Source organism: Athene noctua, chromosome 7 (assembly GCF_965140245.1).
Source record: "Athene noctua chromosome 7, bAthNoc1.hap1.1, whole genome shotgun sequence".
Classification (NCBI taxonomy): Eukaryota; Metazoa; Chordata; class Aves; order Strigiformes; family Strigidae; genus Athene; species Athene noctua.
The window spans coordinates 27,118,218-27,133,157 of record NC_134043.1 but is presented as its reverse complement, the minus strand read 5'-3'; the positions used below and the strand labels follow the sequence as shown (position 1 = coordinate 27,133,157).

The 14,940-nt window shown below is 55.7% G+C and overlaps 9 non-coding genes across 9 annotated transcripts; 5 read left to right on the top strand and 4 right to left on the bottom strand.

Annotated features, from left to right (window-relative positions):
- Nucleotides 1-175: 175 nt before the first annotated feature.
- TRNAP-AGG (transfer RNA proline (anticodon AGG)) lies at nucleotides 176-247 on the top strand. Its single transcript has one exon. It is a non-coding gene; the product is annotated as a tRNA-Pro (tRNA).
- A 923-nt stretch (nucleotides 248-1,170) lies between these two features.
- TRNAA-UGC (transfer RNA alanine (anticodon UGC)) lies at nucleotides 1,171-1,242 on the bottom strand. Its single transcript has one exon. It is a non-coding gene; the product is annotated as a tRNA-Ala (tRNA).
- A 695-nt stretch (nucleotides 1,243-1,937) lies between these two features.
- On the top strand, nucleotides 1,938-2,009 carry TRNAP-AGG (transfer RNA proline (anticodon AGG)). Its single transcript has one exon. It is a non-coding gene; the product is annotated as a tRNA-Pro (tRNA).
- Nucleotides 2,010-2,694: 685 nt separating this feature from the next.
- TRNAP-UGG (transfer RNA proline (anticodon UGG)) lies at nucleotides 2,695-2,766 on the top strand. The gene has a single exon. It is a non-coding gene; the product is annotated as a tRNA-Pro (tRNA).
- A 271-nt stretch (nucleotides 2,767-3,037) lies between these two features.
- TRNAA-UGC (transfer RNA alanine (anticodon UGC)) lies at nucleotides 3,038-3,109 on the top strand. Its single transcript has one exon. It is a non-coding gene; the product is annotated as a tRNA-Ala (tRNA).
- A 995-nt stretch (nucleotides 3,110-4,104) lies between these two features.
- TRNAP-AGG (transfer RNA proline (anticodon AGG)) lies at nucleotides 4,105-4,176 on the top strand. The gene has a single exon. It is a non-coding gene; the product is annotated as a tRNA-Pro (tRNA).
- Nucleotides 4,177-4,468: 292 nt separating this feature from the next.
- Nucleotides 4,469-4,540, bottom strand: TRNAA-CGC (transfer RNA alanine (anticodon CGC)). Its single transcript has one exon. It is a non-coding gene; the product is annotated as a tRNA-Ala (tRNA).
- A 521-nt stretch (nucleotides 4,541-5,061) lies between these two features.
- On the bottom strand, nucleotides 5,062-5,133 carry TRNAA-UGC (transfer RNA alanine (anticodon UGC)). Its single transcript has one exon. It is a non-coding gene; the product is annotated as a tRNA-Ala (tRNA).
- Nucleotides 5,134-5,291: 158 nt separating this feature from the next.
- TRNAP-CGG (transfer RNA proline (anticodon CGG)) lies at nucleotides 5,292-5,363 on the bottom strand. Its single transcript has one exon. It is a non-coding gene; the product is annotated as a tRNA-Pro (tRNA).
- Nucleotides 5,364-14,940: the final 9,577 nt, after the last annotated feature.

Here is a 14,940-nt window from a genome sequence, read left to right as displayed (position 1 = left end):
CACCCCAGTGCCCCCCGCACCCCAGTGTCCCCCCGCACCACAGTGTCCCCCCGCACCCCAGTGCCCCCAGCACCCCAGTGTCCCCCCGCACCACAGTGTCCCCCCGCACCCCAGTGTCCCCCAGCAGCCCAGTGCCCCCCGCACAGCCTGGGGGGGCCGAGGCACTGCACGCCCCGGCTCGTTGGTCTAGGGGTATGATTCTCGCTTAGGGTGCGAGAGGTCCCGGGTTCAACTCCCGGACGAGCCCTCCTTTTGGCCACCCACCAGGAGATAGGGTACATGGGGAGACCCCGACCAGCTCCTCTACCTCATGGCCCCAGACACTGGACAGGCTAAGCCATGCCCACGGCAGGTGGCCGCTGCCCTCTCCCTCCCCTCTGGTCTCCAGACATCGGACAAGGCACAGGGACATGACGGAGAGCCAGGTGCCAACTCAGCAACATGGTCCACACCCCCCCAACAAATGGCTTTCCCTCACCTCTCCCAGCTCTTCGAGACCTGGAAAACCCCAGGGGAACCTGTGCCCTTCCTGCTTCAAGGCCATCACAGCCCCAGCCTGGGATACTGTGGGGCTCCCTGTGCACTCCCGGCTCCCCCTGTCCCAGGCTGTCCTCGCTGCCCCCGCTGTCCCGTGCAGTGGGGAAGACTCCGGGGTGGTCGGTGCGTCCCCACACCCGCCCTCAAGCCCCGCGCTGCTCCCCAGGGCTGGGGAAAGGGCCCAACTGCAGAAAGTGGCTCCTGGGGCACGGCATCCCTGGGCAGCCAGTGCCCCCCAGCACCCGGCTCAGGCTGCGGGTGCCCAGGCACTTGCACATACCGGCTCATTGGTCTAGGGGTATAATTCTTGCTTAGGGTGTGAGAGGTCCTGGGTCAAACTCCCAGACAAGCCCTCCTTGTGAGCACCCACCCTCCTCCCACCACCACCACCACAACTCACCCCAAGAGACACCCTGAGCCCCGTGGGCAAGGGACACAACTTGTCCCCACACCCCTCAGTGCCCAGGCAGAGGACAGAAAGGGCCACAGGCATTTCCCTGCAGGCCGTGGGTGCCAAGAAGAATTCCCAGGACACACCTGTGCCTGCAGGCAGCCCCAGAGATTTTCTAAGGGCTGTCGGGGGCTCTGCCAGCCCCACAGCCAGCGGGGAGGGGCGTCTGGGATAGCAAAAACTGGAGATGCTGGGGGTTGAACCCAGGGCCTCTTACATGCAAAGCAAGCGCTCTCCCGCTGAGCTACATCCCCCTGAAACAGCCTCTCACCTGCCTTTCTCATCACTCCCACTAAAGACCTGGCACTTCACCAACCTCCTGCAGATGCTCACCCTGCCCTTCAGGGCTTTATGGACACTGCCTGGCCCGCCGGGGCCATGGGGCCGCTGACGCACCTCTCACTGCCACCATGACACGGGGACACAACGCGCACACGCTCTTCTGCAACAGGCCCCCACGCACGCCTGAACCACTGCGGAGCTGCTTGCCACACCACACACGATACAGCATCCCCCGCTGCCCTGACAGACCCTTCCCCGCACACATGGCGACCACACCGCCTGTGCCTGACCTCTGCCTCTCAACACGGCACCCCGGCTGGCACCTCGCTCACCACACGGCCGGCACCTGCCCAACAGAGGGGACGCGGCTCACCTGGGGAAGACGCCCGTCCCCCATGTGCCCCGCAGCGTCGCCCCATCTGGGACACATCTGTCCCCACAGAGCCTCTGCCCGACACTGCTGCCCAAAAGGAGGGTTCGTCGGCGCCTTAGACCGGGGACCTCTCGCACCCTAAGTGGGAATGGTGCCCCTAGATCAAGGAGATGGGATGCGCAGAGGGGACCCAGCCCAGACCCTGACCCCGCACCCCAGTGCCCCCAGCACCCCAGTGCCCCCCGCACCCCAGTGCCCGGCACAGCATGGGGGTGCCGGGCCACTGCACACCCCGGCTCGTTGGTCTAGGGGTATGATTCTCGCTTAGGGTGCGAGAGGTCCCGGGTTCAACTCCCGGACGAGCCCTCTTTTGGCCACCCACTGCCCCGTGCAGCCCCTGTGGGCACACACGGGGTGACACCCCAGCTGGGCTGCTCTGCCCAGGGCCGTGGTGCCAACGGTGATGGCGCTTCCAGACGGGCTTCCCTCAGCGTCTCGCCTGCCCGCCCTGGCACAGCTACTGGCAGCCCCTGACCAGTGGCCTCATCCAGAAAATCAGGCCACTGCTCTACCCTGGAGACATCCCCCTCCCCGTCCTGGCCTCGTTGGCACCTGTGGGCACCGGAGGGATGCCCAGGGCCTGCAAAGCTCCATGGTCAGCAGCTGCGGGGGGCTGGGGAAGGAAGCAGTGGCAGGGATTTTCTGGGAGTGGTGACAAAGCCAGATGAGAGTGGGACATCTGCTTTGGGTGATGCCCCATGGAGGAAGAGGCTGCTGGGTGATGCTGCAAAGCACCAGCCATGTCAACCTTGGCAAGAGCCAGGGAGGTGGTTTTGAGGAGAAAAAGCCCTGGAAACGGTGAGACTTGGAGATGCTGGGCACCAATGTCCCGTGGCCACCTCCAGCTGCTGGATCCACTGATGAGGGATGGCAAGAGGGACCCCCCTGCTCGCAGAGTGTGCCAAGAGTCACACACCCCCTCAGCTGCCCCATGAGACCCCAAAACTGCATGGAGCACAGGGGCTGGGGGCAAAAGGGAGTGCAGCACCCTGGCTCGTTGGTCTAGGGGCATGATTCTCGCTTTGGGTGCGAGAGGTCCCGGGTTCAACTCCCGGACGAGCCCTCCCTTTTGGGCACCCCCCCTTCCCCTGCAGTGCCCGCAACTGCGGCACAACTGGAGCATGTGAAGGGCAGCAGTGTCCAGCACAGAGGGGGCAGTGCCACGGCCTGCCTGGCTGAGTCCCCCTGGCAGGAGGGACGCCCAAGATCTGCCACTGAGTGCCCCGAGCGTCTGTTTTTGGTCTCAGGGCCCTGGAACGCAGCAAGGTGGGCACTTGGGAAGTGCTGGGGGATTCCGGGGATTTTCCCAGGCCCCCCACCCCTGCCCATGCAGAGGGGATGTAGCTCAGTGGGAGAGCACTTGCTTTGCATGTAAGAGGCCCTGGGTTCAACCCCCAGCATCTCCACTTTTTCTCTCCCCACACCCCTTCTCCCTGACAGCTGTGAGCTGGCAGAGGCCTTTAAACAACCCCTTAGGAAATCTCGGCGTCTGCTTGCAGGCACTGCTCTCCTGGGGATGCTTCTTGGCACCTGCAGCCTGCACACAATGCCAAAGGCCCTTTCCCTCCCCTGCCAGGGCACTGCAGGGTGTGGGGGCACCTTGTGTCCCTTCCCTGCAGGGCTCAGGCTGTCTCTTGTGATGAGTTCTGGTGGTAGCAGCTGTGTGGGAGGTGGGTGGTCAGTGTCCAAAAGGAGGGCTCGTCTGGGAGTTGGACCTGGGACCCCTTGCACCCTAAGTGCTAATTATACCCTTAGGCCAACAAGATGGGGTGTGCGGGAGGGACCCAGCCCAGCTCCTGTCTCCCACAGCTCCGGGCTCTGCACAGGCCAAGCCGTGCACAGCGCAGGTGGAGGGAGCCCCAGGGCGCTGCCCTCTCCCTCCCGACATCGGACAAGGCATAGGGCCATGATGGAGAGCCATGTGCCAGCTCAGCAACATGGTCCACACCCCAGTCCCCTTAATGTTTCCACATCTCTTCTGGCTCTGCAAGACCTGGAAAACCCCAGGGGATCCTGTGCCCCTTCTTCTTTGAGGCCATCACAGCCCCAGCCTGGGGTATTGTGGGGTTCCCTGTGCACCTGCGGCTCCCCCTGTCCCAGGCTGTCCTCGCTGCCCCCGCTGTCCCGTGCAGTGGGGAAGTGTCCGAGGTGGCCGGTGCGTCCCCACACCCGCCCTCAGGCCGCGCTGCTCCCCAGGGGCTGGGGGCAGGGCCCAGCCGCAGAAAGTGGCTCCTGGGGCACGGCATCCCTGGGCAGCCAGTGCCCCCAGCACCCCAGTGCCCCCCAGCACCCCAGTGTCCCCAGCACCCCAGTGCCCCCCGTACCCCAGTGCCCCCCAGCACCCCCCCCAGCACCCCAGTGCCCCCCCCACAGCCTGAGGGTGCCCAGCCAGGGCACACCCGGCTCGTTGGTCTAGGGGTATGATTCTCGCTTAGGGTGCGAGAGGTCCCGGATTCAACTCCCGGACGAGCCCTCTTTTAGGCACCCACTGCCCCGTGCAGCCCCATGAGCAGAGAGAGGCTCACGCCCCCCTGGGTGGGGAAGGGGCAGTGGGGACTGCTGGTGATGGCCCCTGCTGCCACTGTATCTCCAGTGGGCAGCTAAGCCTGAGTGCAGAGACAGACGACTGGGAAAGAAAATAGCCACCAGGATTCCAGGGAGCAAGTGGGAGTAAAAGCCAGTGAGAGAGAGAGATCAGCTTCAGCGATGTGCCATGCGGCAAGAAAGGGGATATTTCCTATGGACCTTTTCAGGGCAACAAAAGCTGGAGATGCTGGGGGTTGAACCCAGGGCCTCTTACATGCGAAGCAAGCGCTCTCCCACTGAGCTACATCCCCTTTCCTGGAGATGCCAATCCAAGGACTGTCCCTTACACCGCAGCAACAGCATCCAAGCTTGCTAAAACCAGGGTCTGCTGAAAGAGAAACCCTATGGCCATCCCTCAGATTGCCATTTGCAGGCTTTTGAGGGATGCCATGGCTGACCTTCCTCCACGGGGTCTACCGAGAGGAGCAGGGATGCAGTCCCCAAAGGAGGGGTTGTCCCTAAAGGAGAGCTTGTCCAGGAGCTGAACCCAGGACCTCTCGCAGACTAAGCCTGAATCATACCCCTAGGCCAAACAAGTCCAGGTGCTACTTGCTTTTTGCACCCCCATCCTCTCTGTCCCACCCCCAAATTTTGGGGCCAGGGGTGTACCTGGGCTGTGTTTTTCCCCAAACACACCTGCAGGCTGTGGGTGATGGGAAGCATACCCAGGTCAGCCATGTCTACAGGAACCCCCCAGAGCTTTTCTAGGGGTCTGGGGTGCTCTGCCAGTCCCTCAGACAGCATGGAGGGTAGATTCTGGGGAGGCAAAAGCTGGAGATGCTGGGGGTTGAACCCAGGGCCTCTTACATGCAAAGCAAGCGCTCTCCCGCTGAGCTACATCCCCCTGCACCAGGAGGACCTCAATGACAGTTCTTGGGAGTCCACCCTGCCCAGTCAGGTTGTGCCCACGCAGAATGTGGGATGACCCCACTGTGCCAGGCACTGCTGCCCTAATCACAGCCCTACATGCCACCAGGGAAGGTGGGTGGGTGGCCAAAAGGAGGGCTCGTCCGGGAGTTGAACCCGGGACCTCTCGCACCCGAAGCGAGAATCATACCCCTAGACCAACGAGCCAGGGCAGAACTATCTCCCCTGCCCTTGGCCCCTGTGCTCCATCTACCCATGGCCTTGGGCAGAGGGTGATGGCTCCTGGGTGCTCCCTTCTCCCACTGCCACCCCTCAGAGACCCACTTCATGTGATCCCAGGGCTAGCGATCTCCCTCTCCCCTGCCCCACAGGTGCCAGTGTGGCTTTCGGACAAGGGACAGGAGCTGTGAGTGCCAGATTACTAGCAAATTCCCTCAGCCATCCTTTTTTCCCAGCCCTCGGGAGCTGCCAACCATGGGGGTCAGCATAGTGCTGGTGCCAGGTCTCCCATGGGTGCCATGAGGGGCAGGACTGGGAAGACAACTCTAGGGCAGGACAGTGGAATTTTTTCTGGACACAGTCCCCGAGGGCTGCCTGTAGCTGTGCCGGGTTGGGAAGCTGAGTTACTGCAGCTGGTAGGGACCCCCTCCACGCAGGACTGTGACAGGGGGAACAGGGGGAACAGTTGATTTTCAGACAGCCTGCCCACAGCAAGTCTGTGATGCTGATTATATCACATTGCATGCTGTGCCAGAGCAAGGGTTCCCTCCTTGGGGCACATTCAAACCCCATGAGCTGACCTCAGGGAACCTAGAGGATGGATCAGCTATAGGCAGTGCAGGCAAACCTCACTCTTCTCCCCCGCCCTGCAAATCACAGGCCGGGGAAGCACTGCACCCCCATGACATCCAGGTCATATAACCCTCCATGGCTGCCCAGCTCCTTCAGCCCCATGTATCCAGTGCTAACACCAGCCACCATATGCAGCAATAACCAGATCACCCTGGTCCTCTTCAGGGAATGTGCAGACATCTAATTCTCAGCAAATGTGAATCGACAGCCTTAGAATATTTAATTGAACAATTCTTCAGTTTTAAACACGAATCCACAAGTATTTCACTCCTGGGACCTTGTAAACCATTGGGATTCAGGCTCTGCTTTCTTTGCACTCATCCCTGTCTCTCCCTGAGGTCTGCCCTCCCCAGGGGAAGAGGCTCAGAGGAGAATGAGATATAAGACAGCTGGGAGAGGTAGTGTCTGAGATGATTTCAGCTCAGGATGAAGCACGGCTCTGGCGGAGCCAACAGGGCTGTGGGTTTGCTGGGGTGCGAGTCTTGTGTGCCTCGCTCCCACGGGCAGCACCAGGAGGGCAAGACAGGGATGCCAGTGCCCTTTGATTTGCATGCTTCTTCCACCATGACTCACACATGTGAGCAGCCTGTTATTTTCCTGCTTTATGGGATTTCCAGCCCTGGGGAAGAGCCAGAGCCTTTTCAGGAGCCATTGCCTGTCTGGCTCCCCAGGCTGGCACAGGGCGCTTGCATGGCAGGGAGGGCACCCCAAGAAAGAGTGGCAAGCCCCTGCCCTGCAGTCAGTCCATGGGTGCATAGGGTGGGATGTCCTCTCAGTGGTGCCCTCTCCTCCCTCTTATCCTGGCCATGTAACCAGTTTCTCTCCCCTTCCTAAAGCCTAAGAGCAGGCGTCTTCTCTGCTTTGGTGGGAAATTTTGTTGCAGGCTTTAGTGTGTGAGGAAGGAGATTTTAATTGACAAACAAGTGCCATCTCAGTCTGCCATGCCTGTGGGCTCCCAGCTCCAGGGGCTCTGTCCCTCCACCTGGCTGGCTCCAGGGACACATGTCCCCACCCAAGTGCTCTGGCCAGGAGTGCTTGCCCCAGCTAGGAGAATGACGGACGCTATCTGTGGATGCCATCTCACCCTCCTGGTGTTGCCCTCAGGTTGGTGCCCAGGTGCTGCAACCCAGCGAAGGCACAAGCAGTGGATCTGTCTCTCCATCCCATCCCACTGCTGTGAGTCACAAGGATTTTTGTCTTCTCATCTGGATGTACAGAGAAGCCACAGATTGATGTGCTGGGATCTTGCTGACCCAACAATCATTCAGTCAATCCCTCCATCCCTAGCCCCATGCTGTCCCACACATTCACTCCTGATGGTCCCACCCACTTGCTACTCCAACCAGTCCTCCCTTTTCCATGACAACTCTCTATGCTTTTCCATTGTTCCATCATTCCAAATCAAACCACGACTTCATCCTTCCTCCCCACCTCCTCCATCCCCAGGAGGGGAAAATTACCCACCACCATACAAAATGGTCACTGGCTGCTTCTGTTGGCTTCCCCAAATAGGCAAATGCAGAGAAACATGAGCAAGTCCCTTTGCCACATGTGGTGGTGCAGGCTGAGGTGTCCCCATGGTTACAGACACCCCAAAGAGGAGATCAACACCCCCTTAGATGTGACCCTGCAATGAGGAGCTACCACCATCACTTTGCCAGGCCCTGTTGATTTGTGCACTGTAATTTCTGCTGGTGCAGCTGGCTTCACTAAAGCAAGGGACAGAAGAAAGAAAATGAAGGGGAATAAGGGACTCCAGAAAGCAGCGGCTGCTGCCAGAGGAGGATGCTGAGAGACAGCAGGGAGAAGCTTTCCTCTAAGGACAAGAGCAGGTGAGAGAAGATGGGAGATGAGCAGAAGACATGAAACTCAACAGGTGCAGGCATGGCCAAAGGGCTATGCTCCAGGCTTTTCTGAGAAATGCTGCTGCTGTTGCTGTTTTTGAAAACCATAAGTACGCAATGCTGGGACCAAACACCGGGACCCAGATATTTCCCTCCATGTGCATCCTTCCAGCCACTAAGCATTATTTTTCATCTCAGTCTTGGCATGCAGTTCTCTGTTTCTCACCAGGGCCTTTGGCTGCACTGTCTTTGGAGGAACCTGTATTTTAGGGCCTGATCAGCAGGTCTGTGGGGTCCTGCCCTGGGCAAGCACTGGCTGGGGGGATACATGGTGGAGTGAATTCAGAACAACTCTTGAACTGGGAGCCAAGACAGCACTGCTCCCAGACAGGTGTCACAGCACCCATGGGAGACAGGGTGCCAGGTCCTTTAGGACAGGGAGCCCTGCAGCACTGAGATCCTCAATTTCCCGACTCTGTCTGCACTAAGGCATCGCAATTTTCAAGTCAAATCAAGGACTCCATGGATTTTAGTCTCCTTTAAGACACTGGATCTTCAGGGGGGGAAAAAAAATCTGTATAACCTCACCAGTGGAGTTGTTCAGCAAACAGCCATAAAAAATGTCATTATTCTTTCCTCTGGTTCCATCCTGACTGTCCTATGCAAAGGACTGATGGAAGATGGTTGCACAAGCTCCAGATGCCTACAGCTTTCTAATCTTTATTATCTATTTATCTTTTGCTGGAAATCCAATGCTTTTCCTCATTGCAGTGTTCAGGAGAATTTTGCATCCTAACTCCACAGGCAATTTCTGGAGCTGGGATAAAAATATCTGAGCAGTCCTTGGAAGAAGGATGTGAAGCCACACCTCTCTTCTGGTGCTCTGACTGCTGAGCAGTTGCCACATAAATATTCTCCAAATTAGGAGCACCTCCGTGAAGATCTCCTGAGCAATAAAACCGGTTGAGCTTGGTTAAAGGCTTTTGAAGACTCAAGCTCAGCATAATCCTTCATTATAAACACTCATTAGCTTTATGCAAATCGTCACACTACCAAAATGCATAAGGTATGAGAGAGGATTTAAACAATACCCATGTAGGAGTCTCATTCCTCCTTTCATCAGCTGAAAAGGTTCTGCTTGATGATACGTGGCTTTACTCAATGCCTGACATCTTTTTCCAGAAACACCTGCATCCCCTCCCTGTAAAACAATTATTCTCTGATTCTTTAATGTGTTCAACTGAAGTCTTTGGGAAGAGCTCAGTATGAAGCTCACTGTGCTGTGGCTGGGGATGGGAATGGGGTTATCCTTGTGCTCCTCTAACTGACCAGCTCACAAGCACAGGACCTGCAGGGATCTTTACCCAGCAACATAGCAAAGCTCCCTGCTGCGTGCTGGTCCAGCTGTTGCTCTTGCCTGTATATCTGGAGTACACAGCTAAATTATAGTTGCTTCTTCATGTCATCGTTATTATGTTTCTATATCTGTTCTGATGGCATTACCACAGGTCTGAGTGTCCTCAGGCTTGGAGTCTCTGAGAAATGTTAGGATGCCTCTCCCCATGACACCTCTGATCCATCAGTGCTCAGTTACAGGTCTCAGCAAATTTGGGCTTCCAAATGTCTGTGTCCAGAGGAAGCCTGGGTAACCCTGGATCACATTTCGCATCACAGGCACCCCTCTTTCTCTGAGGGGGCCGGGGATGCTACTACGGACATGGGCTGCAGGACAAGGTGCACCTGCATGCAGGGTGAGATGGCGTTCCCTGAGCTGTTACACGGAGCTAGCAAAGGGACACGGGTATATTCAGCTCATGTTATTCACAGGACTTGCTCAAGGCAAATGTTGCAGTCATGCCTGTACATAGGCATGTCTAGGTGTGCAGGTGGCAGCACAGAACAAAATGTTTCTGCTGCTTCCTTAGGAGATACAGCCATATGTAGGCACACCACATGCCTCACTGGCACCTGGGCTATCTGGGTTTGAGTCAGTACATATTTATTCGTATAAGGCCCCTTTTGCCACATGCTGTTGTAAAGATTAAGAATAAAAGCCTAATGCTTGAGGCAGCCCTGATATATCTTAGGATTTTTTTACTTTTAATTGTCACGCATAAAACATTGGATGAGTTGGGCATAGGATGACCATCCAAAGAAGCATCTCAAAAGAAGGCCACTTCTGCTTTTTTTCCTTGACCCCACATCCATCGTCCTTAGCTCACTCAAAAAAAATTGCTTCAAAAGGCAGGGTAAATGCCATTTGGAAATGTCAAACCTTAGTGCTCCCAACTCCTTGAGGGAATAGGCAACAAGTCTGCTCCTGTGGGAAGTCATCCCTAAGATGGCACTTGTTATAGGGCAGCAGGAGAGGTTTCCAGGCTGAGAAAATTGCCTTCAGGCTGGTCACAGCAAACCACACACTTATGTCAGTACAGTGTGGAGCTGAGCAGCAGAAACTCCCATTTCAGATGAAAAATAAACCTCCCTCCTCCAGCAACAAGTGGCCTCCAGAGCAGGTTACCCCTCCAGACCAGAGGCACAAGGAACACCAGAAGACTCAGGCTATGATGTAGCATGACTTTAATGAGAAGGAGAAGGAGAACAAACCAGTTCAGAGTATGAAAAGTGCATTTCCAGCGCTAGATAAAGAAATGGATAAAACCCACTCCAGGACAAGCCGATCCCTACAAGGTGTTCTTCTGCCCCACTGCCCCATGACTATCATCTTCTGTCTACAGCCCCCTATAAGCATTTTTGCCCAGCCAGCAGCAAATGTTGTGTAGCACTGCAGGGTGTGACACCTACGTGGGAATATAAAGTAAGGCTTTAGTGAGATAAAGGTATACAGAGGCACGGTCTCAAGTGACATGCTCACATAGCTCTTTTCCTTCTGGGGGGGCTGCAGGTGCCCCCCCCAGCTGGGAAACCCGTGGGCATTTCCTTAGTCCTCTTCCCCAGTCTTGGTCCTGTGCTTCGTTTGTCCTTCCCCAGGTGGCCAGGGACACCCCTACAGCCCGCTGCCCAGGCAGAGCAGTCCTGCCTTCCCCAGCCCCCGGGTACCACCAGAGGCCACGGGGACCCCGCAGCACCGGAGGTAGCTCCCAACCGCTGCTGATGCCGTGGACCCCACTGTCGTATTTTGCGGGTAGGAGCTGAGGATGGGCCCAGGAAGGGTGACCACGACGGTGGGCGGCTGGATGACGGCAGTGGAGTCCCCGCAGCGGCGGAAGCAGGGCTGGTTGCAGCTGGTGGCCAGCGGCCGGGGACCACAGGAGGAGGGCAGGCACAGGTCGTAGCAGGACATCGCACGGCGAGGACGTACACCTGAAAGCCAGAGCCAGGGCATAAATGTAAGGCAGAGGCTGGTCCATCTCTGCTGAGCCCTCATTCAGCGGCTCCCGTAATAAGAGGTGTGGGAAAACTAGCTAGAGGGTGAGTTTGGATGGTTTAGGAACGCTGAAGGAAGGCTTTCCAAATTGGCAGGAGCCAACTTCTCCCTTTCCTCACCCCATAACCTGCTCAGGAGAAAGTGAGGAGTTTGGTTTGGACTGCACGCCTGGGGAAGCTTGAGGCACCAGACTGAGAGCACTGAGAACAGACCCCCTCCTGCACACTGCCTGCCTTCAAGCTGACAGCAAGCCTTCAGCAAGCAAAATGCTTACTGAGATGCATCTGGTTGTAGCAAAACCCACATAAATCAATATGATGTGAGCAAGCTGGACTTCATGTGAGCTGAGCTATCCCATCCCAAAATATAAGAGACTTCTGATGCCCTTCCATAAACAGGGACATATCTATCCCTGCAACCTGGGTAGGTTGTTTTTTCCTTCAACAAGAAAAGCCATCCAGGATGCACCCTGCGATGTGGTTACAGATCCTGCAAGCCCTGCATCCCGCAACCCCTCGCACTCCTCATTTTGAAGCAGAAATACACCCTTCCCCAGCACCCTCCACTGGCGGGAGGGAGGCAGGTAACAAACCTTGAACTCTTGCGGAGGACTGGGCACAAGGCATCAGCAAAAGCAACAGCTCAGTGAGGAGGAGATGGAGCCTGTCTCGACTTACCCAGGCAGAGGCAACGGCAGCAGCTGGGAGCAGGTGGTGGGGCCGGGTGTCACATGGGGTTTTATAGTGTGCCCCATGCCCCAGGGGAGAGGGTGCATACCTTCCGCCTGAAACTTCCCAACAACCAACAGTTTTCTCCTGGAAAGCTCCCCCGGCTGATTAAACAGTTCCCTCTTTCATCTGTCATGTTTTGCTTCCATTTAATACTGAGTAAGATTGAAATGATTTGGGCTACAGGCATTAATTACCTTGCTTCCTAAGGCCAAAGTACAGTTTTGGTCTTATGCCACCAGGCAGGATGGTGTTTCAGCAGAATTTAGGGCAGGCACATCCCCTGGTGCATTGCTCCCCACCTTCGTTCGAGCACAACCAACTCAGCTCCCCAGTGCACCTGAGGTGAGCTCGGGGACATAGGCTGAACACAAGAAAAACATGCATTTACCTCATCGATGGCAGGAAAACCAGGGGGCTGCAGGGGTGAAGGTGCTGGGGGACCACACATGGCTGGAAGAAAAATGCCAGAGGGCATTTCTCCTGCCCCAGATGTCCATGTACTACAGACAGACACACAGGGACTTGAGCTATCCTGGCATGAGCAAATTGTTAATGCTTTTGGATCCACTTTGAGCCTTTTGCCTTTTTTTGTTACTATTCCTCATGCCTGGGGTATGAATTCTGCTTGGAAGACACATCAAATTTTAAAAGCAAAGTAATCATGGGCTCTGGAGTCCACCCCTGAAGATGACACACACCAAAACTGACTAATTTTGTGCAGTGAGCTAATTTCTGAGGCCAAGAGCCTTTCCATTCTGATCTTTGGATATGCTAACAGTGGTGAGCCAGAAGTTCACAGCTATGCTTTCTTGTGATGGAGTGACATCATCAAGACATTTTTAATTACAGGCTGCAGCATGACACCGGATTGCTCTGCTGAAAGCCTGTTAGCTGCTAAACAGCCGGGGAGTAGCAAAAGTCCTGACCTGCACTTAAACATGAATCACCTGCACATTGGGGAGAGGGAGTCACTGGCGTGGTCCCAAGCAGGGGAATGAGCCATCAGGCTCTAGGGGCAAGGAAGGTTTGAAGAAGGCTTTTCATTTTATGCCAGCAGAGCCCAGATGAAGGCACAAACATCTTCTGCCCTGGAATAAACCATGACAGCACTGGGGCACATGTACTATGCATGTGTGGAGCTGGAGGTTGTCAGCATCACTGTTAAAGACACACCTTGTAGGGTTTTGGGGGTCATTTTAGTTCCTAGGGTGATCTGGCCTTGCAGAGCCATGGTTGATAGCACTGAATTGTCCCTAATTACTCCTCCCTGCCCTGCCTGCCAGGGCAAATAGGCCTTTCAGTGACACTGGAGTCAAGCCCAGCTATTTTTAACATCATTCTGGATGGTGAAAGAGGAAATCAGCTTTTTTGAGGTGCAGCAGAGTACACATGCTTCAGACAGAAGCCACCATGCAGCCTGCTGGAGTAAGTCAGGAGGCTGTGGTTCATCACAACCTCCTAAACAGCAATTTGGTGAGCAGGAGGAGATGAGGCTTTTTTTTAAGCTTTACTTTGCTGCATTTTGCACCACTCTTGAATGAGAAAATGATGCCACAGGTGCACCTTCGACCCACAGCCTAAGAATTGAACCTTTCTTTTGCCGGTCAGGGTTTCTTCCACTTCACTAATCATCTTCCATCTCTCTTTTTTTTGTGTGCACCCCTGTGCAGTCCCATGATCCCAGGGAAAACAGCCCTTCCTGAAGCACTCCTTTCCAGGCTGCCAGACCCAGGCTGGGATCTCTGATTTGCAGCCTCACTGCGTGTTTTTCAACCCAGTTTAAGTGTCCCAGAAGATATCCACAGATGCAGTGGTGTTTGAAATAAATGCACGGGAGTACTTAGAGAGGGCATGTTGCTGAATGTGAGTGGATCTGTATACTGAACAAGACCTTTGCCTGAAGAAGGGGAAAAAAATGTTATGTGTCAGGAAGTTAAAATAATCAGATTTGTGTAATGAATGAGATTAAAACATAGGAAAACCAGAGGTGAAAGAGCTCTTCCTGGAAATGCAGTTATCTGGAAGACAGACAAGGACTGTTTGTTCCAAGCTCCTGTTTGTTCCAGGGAATTATGGCTTTCTGCTTGACACACGACTTTCTCTGGAGGAACCACAAAAATGAGAAAACTTCACCAAACCAAACATGGCAGACCCATTTTCTTAACTTTTGCAATGGATCCAGGATGTGTGGCCATCTTCCCCCTGCAGATAAGGACATGAGAAGAAACACATCCCAGGACCAATACTCACTGTTTCCCTTCTCATCACCAGCCCCAGCAGCACTCTGCAACACCCTTTTCACCACTTTACATTTTGATTTCCAACAACCCAAGAATTAGATGTCTCTGGGACCAGCTGTAGGGTAGAAGCTGGCCCCTGCCCCAGAACTTCACCTGAAAGCCAAAGGCACATTTTGGAGCAGCAACAGACCCACTGCATCCCATCTCCAAGGGACACCTGCATCCAGCATGCTCACCCAGGGCCACAGCTGACCTGCCAGCAGTGGGACATGTGGGGACTGCTCTGAGGCGGCTGAGTGCGAGTGGGACACACCAGTGCCAGGAGGCAGCGTCCTGCCACAGACAGACCCACTGGGGCAGCTGCCCCTCCACACAGCCACGGAGCATCCTTGGCTGCCTGTGTCCTTGCCAGGGCAGGCTCGGTGTACTCCAGGGCCACTGTGTACATCCCAGGGAGCAGAGCCCAGCCGGTGCCACTGTGGAGAGCTGGGCCCTGGCTGCCGTGTGCCACCCTGGGGCTGCAGATGATCTGGTTTCATCTCACCACACGTCCCCTGTAATTGCCAGGTCCCCGGGTGGGCTGATGCTCCACAGCGCCACTGAGGCTGGCACATTCCCCCGAGGAGGCCTCATCACTACACACCAGGGCAGAGGGACACATATGCCAGGGTGGACAAAGCTCAGCAGGGTTGAAGGGTGTCCCAAGGGAGTCAGCATGTCCCCTCTCCT